This window comes from Leptosomus discolor, chromosome 1 (genome assembly GCF_034619465.1).
Source record: "Leptosomus discolor isolate bLepDis1 chromosome 1, bLepDis1.hap2, whole genome shotgun sequence".
NCBI lineage: Eukaryota > Metazoa > Chordata > Aves > Leptosomiformes > Leptosomidae > Leptosomus > Leptosomus discolor.
The window spans coordinates 45,162,147-45,173,426 of NC_141391.1; positions in this window are offsets into that span (position 1 = coordinate 45,162,147).

Here is an 11,280-nt window from a genome sequence, read left to right on the forward strand (position 1 = left end):
GCCTTCTTTGCCTTAGTCTTTACTGCTAAGGCTGCTCCTCAGGAATCCCAGACCCTGAAGACTTTCCCTTGGTTGAAGAGGATTGATTTAGAGATCATTTAGGAGGCAAACTGGACACTCACAAATCCGTGGGCCCCAATGCAATGTACCCATGAGTGCTGAGGAAGCTGGCAGATGTTGCTAAGCCACTCCCCATCATCTATGAAAGAGGTACCTGAGGACTGTCAGTCAGTCTTCAAAAAGGGCAAGAAAGAGGAACCAGGGAACTACAGACCAGTCTAGCCTCACCTCCATCCCTGGAAAGGTGATGGAACAGCTCATTCTGGATGTCATCTCTAAGCATGTGGAGGAAAATAATGTTATCGGGAGTAGTCAGCATAGATTCACCCAGGGGAAAACATACTTGACCAATCTGATAGTCTTCTGTGATGGATAGGTAAGCTTAGGAAACGTGGGTTAGATGAGTGGACAGTGAGGTGGATTGAGAACTGGCTGAAGGACAGAGTTCAGAGGGTTGTGATCAGTGGCACAGGGTCCAATTGGAGGCCTGTGGCTAGCAGTGTTCCCCAGGGATCAGTACTAGGTCCAGTCTTGTTTAGCATATTCATCAATGACCTGGATGAAGGGACAGAGTGCACCCTCAGCAAGTTCGCTGATGATACAAAACTGGGAGGAGTGGCTGACACGCTGGAAGGCTGTACTGGCATTCAGGGAGATCTGGACAGGCTGGAGAGCTGGGTGGAGAGGAACCTAATGAGGTTCAACAAGGGCAAGTGTAGGGTCCTGCACCTGGGGAGGAATAACCCCATGCATCAGTACAGGTTAGGGATTGATCTGCTGGAAAGCAACTCTGCAGAGAAGGACCTGGGAGTCCTGGTGGAAAGCAAGTTAACCATGAGCCAGCAATGTGCCCTTGTGGCCAAGAAGGCCAATGGTATCCTGGGGTGCATTAAGAAGAGTGTGGCCAGCAGGTTGAGGGAGGTGATCCTCCCCCTCTACTCTGCCCTGGTGAGGCCACATCTGGAGTACTGTGTCAAGTTCTGGGCCCCCAGCTCAAGAGAGACAGGGAACTACTGGAGAAAGTCCAGCAGAGCACTACAAAGATGATGAGGTGACTGGAGCATCTCTCTTACAAGGAGAGGCTGAGAGACCTGGGTCTGTTTAGCCTGGAGAAGAGAAGACTGAGAGGGGACCTTATCAATGCTTATAAATGTCCAAAGGGTGGGTGTCAAGAAGATGGGATGAAACTCTTCAGTGGTGCCCAGGCACAAACTGGAACACATAAAGTTCCACCTGAACATGAGAAAAAACTTTTTCCCTGTGAGGGTGACAGAGCACTGGAACAGGCTGCCCAGGGAGGTTGTGGAGTCTCCTTCCCTGGAGATACTCAAAACCCACCTGGATGCAGTCCTGTGCGACCTGCTTTAGGTGAACCTGCTTTAGCAGGGGGGTTGCACTAGCTGATCTCTAGAGGTCCTGTCCAACCCCTACCATTCTGTGATTATATGATTCACCGGTGAGTCCAAATACATTCTCTGACTTCTGGAGTTTTTATTAATATTAGGATTTTAAACACTCTCATCACAAAATGGCATTCCTATTCTATGGTGTGATTTGGATGAGATGATCAAGTACACCTTCAGAAGCTTTCATGGGAAGCACCTTTCAGACTCCTGGCTCATCCTTCTACTGCAGCCTGAGGTAGGTTTTTGTAATCTCTGCTTTGCTGTTATCTCTCCTGACAAGTGACATCCAGTTATTCAGTTCACTTATTGAAAGATGTTTAATGTGTGTTCAGTAGAGGTCAAACCTCACTTAGTCTTGAGGCAGATGCATGGAAAATCAGTACTTGCTATTGACATTTTTTTAAATTACTTGCTCATTCCTAAACTTCCTCTTTTTTTTCAAAAAATGGCAATCAAGCTACCAGGATATGTTGAAAAATGTAATGGTCATCTGAGTTATTACCCTTATCATTAAGCAAGAGAGAATGCTGTAATTTTAATATCCTCTGACTGACTGAAAATCCTCCTTTTGCTCTGCTGCAGCTGTTGCTGATTGCAGAAGGGCTGGTTCCTTCCTATTGTGTTTTTCTTTTTTTTCCCTAGGGGCATGCTGTTTAGGTAGACAGGAGACACTACCTAATTCTTTGTGCTCCTTTAAGTTGGGGTGGCTTCTCTGAACAGATCATAGAAGTGCGGTGTGCAACAGCAAAAATGAAGCAACAAAACCACATCACCAGTTTACATAAATTGGAAATTCCTGAGCTATAGTGCTTATGCCATTAGTGCTCTATAAGCTGCTTCAGAGTGATGCTTAAATACTAAGAAAGATCCATCAGAACATAAACAATGATACTCAAGCAACCTCACTTTTGGAGACTGATCAACATTGAAATTGTCTAGATTTAACTTCAGCCATTCAACCTCCAACCTCAGTAGATCTTTATATGACAGCTCAAAGCATCCATTTGCACAGTTTTTGCTCTATTTAGGTGTTGATATTGCACATAAGTTTTAAGCGTGTACTGAAAAGGTCCTAAACAGCTGTTAGTCTGTGAGCTTGTGCTCATGAACTACTAGGACTCCTCAGGAGGTAACTGAGAAAAGCAAGCCTGTTGGTAATAAGTTTAAAGTCATTATACAAGCTTTTTTATTTGTAATGGAAAAAAAAAAAAAAAAAGCGGGGAGGCATTAGTAGGAAAGACTGAAAACTGCATTCTTGAAATGAGCACCTCGGTTTACTGAATGGTCAATACAGAATTAAGGCCTTCAGAGGGAAGTAGTGTCTGCCTCCATCTGGAGGCCTAGCCCTCTCCATTGGCTATACACTGACTGTTTCCTTAAGACACTACAGGTGGGTGCAGGCTCAACAGCGAAGTGTGAGAGAGTGGATTTCACTCCCTCTTGAACTGTGGATGCTCAAAAAGATTGAGCATTTCAGTAAAACATCCTCACCAGTGCCAGTAACAGTATAACAGCTCAACATGAGGTTCACCTGTATAGGCATTTAAGATTTACATCCTTCTTGGCCACCTGAGGAGTCATCTTGATCTAACTAGCCATTATTAAGCCAAGAACCTTTTAATGTCTTCATATATATCTATACTGGAAGATGTATAGTTTGGAAGCATCCAATGTACCAAGGAATATAGGGATTTGTTGTTTCAGTAGACAGATTTCCCACCTTCATTATTTATTTCTCTGCCACACTTAATCTCCTTAGTAAAACTGATCAATTATTATGTTTTCTTTAAACAAAAGTAAAGAGCTTGTTGTTAAAAACTAATCACTGCAAGACCTATACACCAACCCAGCAATATTCCATTTGAAAAAAGTTAAAGACTTGTCAATTAGGAATTTTAGTTGAAAATGTTGAGCTGCATCAAGTGATATACTTTACAAAAATGTGTTTTGCATAAACCCCGTTATTTTTTGTGACCAACTTTATTCAAAGGTAGTTCAACAAGGTCATGTTTTCCGTAAGTATATACTGAGTGGCATAAATTGTATTATCTTTCTATTTTAATAAATCCTCACATTGACTATTCACATTAAGCTGCTCAAATTGATGCCACAATGCAAATTTATAATTACCTGCATCATTTAATTTACATTTTCTTTAAGTATTGGTTCTAACTCTATCTTTCTTAACAATCTTCTGGAGCATGTCTAATATTCTAACAATTACTGAATATTAATCCTGAAAGCTCACTGACCAACTCTTTTAAAGTTCTTGGTGTGAAGTTATCCAGACGTACTCATCCAAGACCATTAATAGTAGCTGTTTTAATATGCTCTTGAATTACTGTTGAAATGGAAAATATTTTGTCATTATATGATACAAATACATTTCCTACTCTTTTCCCAAATACAGCACAGGAATATTTAGCATCTTTTTTCACCTTATCAACAGTTCTACGTCTGTAATCTAAAAACAGACAATTGTTAGAGTTCTTAATACATTTCATGGACTTTTTTAGATGTTCTTTTCAATGCGGGTCATTGACTTCTTAGGCATCTTTCTTCCTCCATGTTATTTTTCCATAATCACTGCCATCAAAGTTATATTTGCTGTTACTAGTTCTTTTCCCAGCTGTTGAGTATCTATAATTATAACTGCTTTACAAAATGTCCTCTAAAGAGGCAGAAGGAAAGAAGTTGCTCTTCTGAGGAAGGGTTGGGGTTTTTTTGAGTAGCTTCTGTGGGATTGTAGACTTTGAGGACTGTACTCACCTCACTCAGACTCTGCCTAATTATTCACTGGTCCATACTTAAGGCTAGTATTTTTTTAAGCTTTATCAAATTAGCCCTTTTAAATCACAAAGTTGATACCTCTTTGTTTCAGTCCTTTCTGCTGATTACAGACAGTATGACTAAATAATGATTTTGGGATGTCCACCAAAAGTTTCCCTCTTTCGACCAGTTATCAGGTCTGATGATTATAAACCCATGTAGTGCAGAATTCTCCTGTGCTGGGTGCAAGATTGTTTGAGTACAGAGACTACAGCTTAATTTTAGAAATTATGAAGACATCGGCACAAATGGCATGAGCTCTCCTGCTTCACCACTAAGGGTATAGCTATGGGACACACTGAAATTGAGGTTCCTACCCTTTCTCTGAATAAGACGGTTCAGGTATCACAGGGAACATAGCCACACAGGGTCATTAGCTTCTCTGGAAAGGCAAAGTGGTCTGTCAGGGTCTCTGCAGTGCTCCCAGTATCGCAGTAAGCAGCACGCTGTACCCTGCAGATACTATGCTCTGAAGTCCCCAGGATCTTCTTTCTGTACATTGTAGGCAGTGGATTAAGGAGCTTATCCTTTCTTCCCCTGCTTGAAAAAACGCAGCATAAGAGGTGAAGGAATTTTTTCTGACCACATCCCTTAATTATTTTTGCTCTCAACGTCAGGATTTAGGTCCAAATGAGTATTTGCTGCACTACCTCATTATGCTCCTAGGGATTGTTAAACAAGTAGCATGTCATTGCTTTAATGCCCTCCTAGCTTGTCCAGCCAGAAAATCCCCTCTGCCACATCCGAGCCTATAAAGGCTCCATCTCCCAGCTGGCGGACCAGTGTTTCACAAAACCCAAACCACTCTACGTTATTTCTCTAATCAGGAGATTTCAGCCAAAACATGCAAGTATGGCAGTTTTACAGTTAGCGTTTGTTAACAAAATTTCAGCATAAACACTCTGGAGCCAAAAATACTTTCTTTAGTAGTAAAGAATGTGGGTTTGTCTCATATATTCAAGCAGTTAAACATCAGCGTAGGACCACCCATTGCTAACAAACGTTGACAACAGCATTTGCTTTTATAAAGCGGGCAGCCTGTGTTGCACAGGGGAGGTGGAAGAAAAGAGTGGTGGTGGCTCCCACCAAACTTCCAAGTGACAGGCAAACCACCTTTCCAAAAATTGTGAATGTTATTTTCTAAGTACACATTTTAATTAATCTTGTGTAATTACGCCCGTGTACAGATTTTCATCTGCACTAATAGTACATAAATAATTAAATTACATGCTTAAGGAGCATGCTGCTGTAGTTTCTGGCCCTACCGTGCAACAAGTCAGAGCGGAGCAGCTGTATGACAATGCATGAAAATACAGGAAACACTCATCTCCTAAAGCTGAGTCAGTGACACGTTCTTAAAAAGGCCTGTTGTAATAAACAGCCTCCAGTTCAGATACACGTTAAACCTATGGAGGTCAAATAATGGGAATGGAAACAATAAAAGATTTTTCTGTACGTCCTCTTCTCAGATGGGCTGAAGATGTACCTGAAACCGAAAAATATGAAGGTGTTCCCTGAGATTATTAAGACTCCTTATAGTCTGGTTAAAGATTGGGTTCAGCTACTGAGTAAGATGTCTTGTTTCCTCCAGAGAGGTTGATGATTCTCAATCCAAGAATTCAAGTAATGAGCAGTTGAAGTTTCCATCTTGAAGCATCTGTTCCGCCAAGTCAGCACTGGCCTTGATAAATAGCAAATCAGACTGATGCATGCAAGTGTATACACACATGCTCAAGTTAAACTTGAGGGAAAATACTTGAACAGATCTCTGCATAGACAGATTTATATAATTAACCTGTAATTAGGCTTTATACAGTGTGGACTGACTCAGTCAGGTCAAAACATAGAAAATGCAGACATAGTAGGATCTCTACCTGTTGCTGCAAAAAATAATTTCAAAGGTTATTTGTGGGTAAGTTTACATACCTTCACTTAGTTGTCACAGACCTTCACTGCTATTCTAACTTACTCATCTTACAGTGGAAGAAAAATATGTTTAGCTAAAGGATAAAAACAAACCATAAGTACAACTGTATCTAGGTGCTTTTAATAATGTTAGCAAACTTCAAACATAACTTTAAAAGTTTTGCCTCATTTTTAACTGTGCAAAAGAGAAGCTTGCATACACTACTTTTTTTAAAGTAGACAGTCAGTACCAAGCTTTGCAATGGTGATTGGCTCTCCCTTGGTCTGTAGAATAGAGGAATCAATTGTTTTGTGGTGTTTGTATCTTTATACTCTAAAAAAATTGTCAAATCCAGTTCTCTGATGCTGGAGTCACTCTATTGAGAAGGTTTCTGCCTGACATGATGTGCCAATTAAATTCACAGAATCAATCACAGAATGTTAGGGGTTGGAAGGAACCTTGAAAGATCATCTAGTCCAAACCCCTGCCAGAGCAGGACCACCTAGAGTAGGTCACACAGGAATGTATCCAGGCGGGTTTTGAATGTCTCCAGAGAAGGAGACTCCACAACCTCTCTGGGCAGCCTGTTCCAGTGCTCTGTCACCCTCACAGTGAAAAAGTTTTTCCTTATGTTAATATGGAACCTCCTATGCTCCAGCTTGCACCCGTTGCCCCTTGACCCATCACTGGCCATCACCGAGAAGAGCCCGGCTCAATCCCCCTGACACTCACCCTTTACGTATTTATAAACATTGATGAGGTCACCCCTCAGTCTCCCCTTCTCCAAGCTAAAGAGACCCAGCTCCCTCAGCCTTTCCTCATAAGGGAGATGTTCCACCCCCTTGATCATCTTCATGGCTCTGTGCTGGACTCTTTCAAGCAGTTCCCTGTCCTTCTTGAACTGAGGGGCCCAGACCTGGACACACCATTCCAGATGGGGTCTCACCGGGGCAGAGTAGAGGGGGAGGAGAACGTCTCTCGACCTACTGACCACACCCCTTCTAATACACCCCAGGATGCCACTGGCCTTCTTGGCCATGAGGGCACATTGCTGGCTCATGGTCATCCTGCTGTCCACCAGGACCCCCAGGTCCCTTTCCCCTACACTACTCTCCAACAGCTCAGTCCCCAACCTATACTGGTACATGGGGTTGTTCTTTCCCAGATGCAAGACTCTACACTTGCCTTTGTGTTTCAGTAAATTTCTCCCCACTCAGCTCTCCAGCCTGTCTAGGTCTCGCTGAATGGCAGCACAGCCCTCTGGTGTGTCAGCCACTCCTCCCAGTTTTGCGTCATCAGCAAACTTGCTGACAGGGCACTCTGTTCCCTCATCCAGGTCATTGATGGATATATAGAATAGTGCTCGTCCCAGTACCGACCCTGAGGGACTCCACCGGATACAGGCCTCCAACTAGACTCTGTCCCATTGACCACAACTCTCTGACTTCTTTCCTTCAACCAATTCACAATCCACCTCACTACCCGATCATCCAGACCACACTCAGACCACACGTTCAGTTTAGCTGCGAGGATGCTGTGTGATGCTTCCAGTAAGAAGAAATGCCAAGCTGGTTCAGGAAGGTACACCCTTCACTCCTGGCACCATGGCAAAGAAATCCTGAGGGATTCCACTGGGAACAGGAAGATTTTACACAACTGTCCTAAGATATACAGGGGGGTTAGCAAAATGAAAACTCACTTTCTGTACCTGCTTCACAACAGAGCCTTGTCCAAGGGGAACTAGAGGTATTTTCCTGATTGTAAGACTTTGCATGCCAGAGCAGAAAGGTGGAACTAGATGACTCCTGAAATGTAAGAAGGGAAAGAAGTCAAGATGAAGTGTATTTTTACTCAAAATGCCATGCCGAACTAAGTAGGGAGTGCCATTTGTTATTTCAGGAAAAATATCCTTTTCTTTCTAGGGTTTTTGGTAAAGCAAAATGAAAAACGGGAACTGGGCTTGCCTTTGCATAAGCAAAGGGAACACCTCTGTAAGCTAATCCTGAAATGGCAACAGATAAAGGTGCACAGCAATAGACTATCGTTTCATGATTTTCCACATTCACTTTAACACAAAGTCACCCTGCTACATTCCTCATTGTGGTGGTGCTGTATTATATAGCATGAGTGGCATTCACAAAGCCTGTCATGAGTTAAGATGGTACCTCGTGGCTAGTGCAATGCTGTTTTCAGTGGAAAGTTAGAATGAGAAAAATAATGACTCCTGGAGGTAAAAGGATCACACTGTCTCTCTTTTGAAAGCCAAAAGTAAGAAGAGAAACCACTTCTTCCCTTGGGGAGATGGAGACTAATGGGTGGCCAAAAGTACAGACGGCTACTGATTTTGCAAGAAGAAAGTTTATTTCCACTTCTCTAGTAAGCTTACATGAAAAAATGAGGTGGGTATTTGATGACTTAGAACAGGCCTCTGAATGTGATAAGAGCTCCTGAAATTATCGTCAGACATCCTCCTATGGCTTCCAGTCTGGCTCAGTTCAGCTGAGGTCCCCAGGTTTCCCTCACCTCATCATTATGAAACAACTTGTCCACATCTTTTCACTCCTTCCCTACCCCTCCAAACAACACATCCACCAGGACAGAGGAACACAAGTACCTTCCCTAAGAGGTAAGTCTGGCGGAGCCAATGAGTTAGAAAACCAGGGAGCCTGTCTCCATCCCATCCCCTTTCCCACCCATCCTGAACACCTTTGCTCCCAACCCCTCTCCCACAAGGCAGTGCTGTGCTCCACCACTGCCAAGCTCCCGACCTCCTGGAACTTGACATTTGTTCTTGTTTTCTCCTGTCTCCCCTAATGGGTACAGCACTACTAAGCGAAGAGGAATGCACAGAACAAGAGAGTTCAAAGTAATTGCGTCTACATTCATTCAGAAAGCTTGGATCCTTGCCCGTTCAGAACCTGCAGCATTTACATAGTTTTAGAAAGTTTAACCCTTTTTCATTGAACCTGGTAATGATCTTTCGAGTGCAGAGCGTTGCACTTCTCTTATCAGTGACCAAAGACACTGAAAGGTGCTTTCACATATCCAGCTCTAGGTGCTTACCTCAACGTTTTATTTCTCCTTTTTTTGCTCTGCAGGACAGTAACTAAAGGTCTTGAGTTGTCATTTTTATAAGATGCTCAGGGAACTGTGTTGCAGAGGAATGATCCCTTACCGTAACTGCTGAACGCATCTGCCGAAAGTCATACTTACACAAACAGAACTGTGCTGGGTTTAAAAGAGTTTACTTGGCTTTCTGCTGTGAATTTTTCCGTTAAGGTGTAAACTCACTTCTGACTCTGTCTGCAAAATCAGTGAAGAAACGGAAATGTTCCAAAATTACTATAACTGTAAACTCATATTTTTTTCCTGATGATTAATTCTAAACAAACTCTCATTTCAATTTGACTTAGGAAATGCTGTTAGTTGGCAGCGTATTACTGATTTTAAATTTGTAAATAAAAATTATTTGTTCAAAGAAGTATAAAATCTAATAACAATGGAAATTCTTAAAATTGGCTATCAAATAATTTTTCTGTCTGGATCTAAGCATGCATTTGTAACCTAAATAGTTCAACACTGTGTAGGTCAGATAGATAAGCAGCGAACCTGAGCAGGAACAAGAGTTGATCTGACTTGCCTGTTTGATTGTGGCAGTGGCAGTAGAAATGCCAAAATAAAAAAATCACCCTTTAAAAATTATACAGTCTTTAGTAATCTTCCATTGGCTGTTGCTTGACAAAAGGCTGTAGGACCGGGCCCATCATAAACACAAAAACATGGCGATGGGATTGGATTTATTTACCTGCAATGCAGACTTAATTATATCCTTTAAAAAAAATTAAAACACATTCAGAGCTGCTTCTGAAAATGTTTAAGTATACACAGAGCTTTATGCAACGATACCGTTCTAATTAACCTGCCAAAGCATTTGCCAGAGCAAGCCCTTTACACATGTACATAATATAAAACAAAGCAAAACAAAAAAGCAACTTTGAAATTATCTGTGTATCATTTCGATGAAGGTAAAACAGAATTAAATTACACAAGTCTCAGAAACATTTCAGTTACTACAGCTATACAATGTACGTAAATCTCTGAAAGTTACTACTATATGAGCTACATCAGATGCTGCCCAGCCCTATATTGTGCCTTATCTAGCGGAATTACAGCCAAATTAATTTCCATACAGCATAGTTCAGCATTGCATTTTTAAAGCTGTTACAGAGCAGTTTATACTAAAGTTGTCATTTCAGAGGGTCAAAAGTGTAGTTCAAAGTCTAACTGGGTTGAAATAGGGTACATGAAAGGCATTCAAAAAACGTAGTTTGAAGTATAAGCTTAAACTAGGGTTATGCGAGGGGCATTCACACAAAAACAAAATATGATTTTAAAATCTGTTCATTAAAACGCCTGTTTCTAGGCTAGAATGGGGAAAGAAATGCCAGCAACAAGTCTTCAGATAAGGACACTGAAGCTGCATGTTGTATAAATGTGAATACGTGTTAGTGTTGGATGGAAATTAGCCTGCGTGACTTTAAATGCTGCGCTGACGGGAGTAGCCGGATCTATGTTAGTAATAACAAGCATCAAGCGGCTACATATTGCTAAACAGACAGTTTGTGTAAAGAAATGTTATGCTGAACTCTTTCCTGGTTCTGTAATTAGCTTTCTGCATGCAGGCTCTGAGACATCGTACTTGCCGTGGACTGGAAGGCAAAGGGGAGGAGTGACAGGTTGACCAGAAAATGCTTTTTTGTGTTTAAAAAAAGAGCCTTGTCTGTAAATGATAAGGGGACAAATACAGGGAGGGGGAGGTTGCCAACATGTCTGCGGATTCACAGATTCACTCTCTGTGAACCGGGAGTGCAGGGCTGGCAGGGCCAGGAGAAAGGTAGAAAGTTTGTTTTTTTCCAAGGCTCCACTATGTGCTGTGCTTTTAATACACAACGTGAGCCCTTTGGTGTTGCACAAAAGGACCGCGTCCCTCCTTTTTCTCCTCCTTCAGTGAAACATGCAGCAGCTTAGCTCACCGTCCTGTGTCTACGGGGAAATACGCTTTGCGTCGAAACCACACCT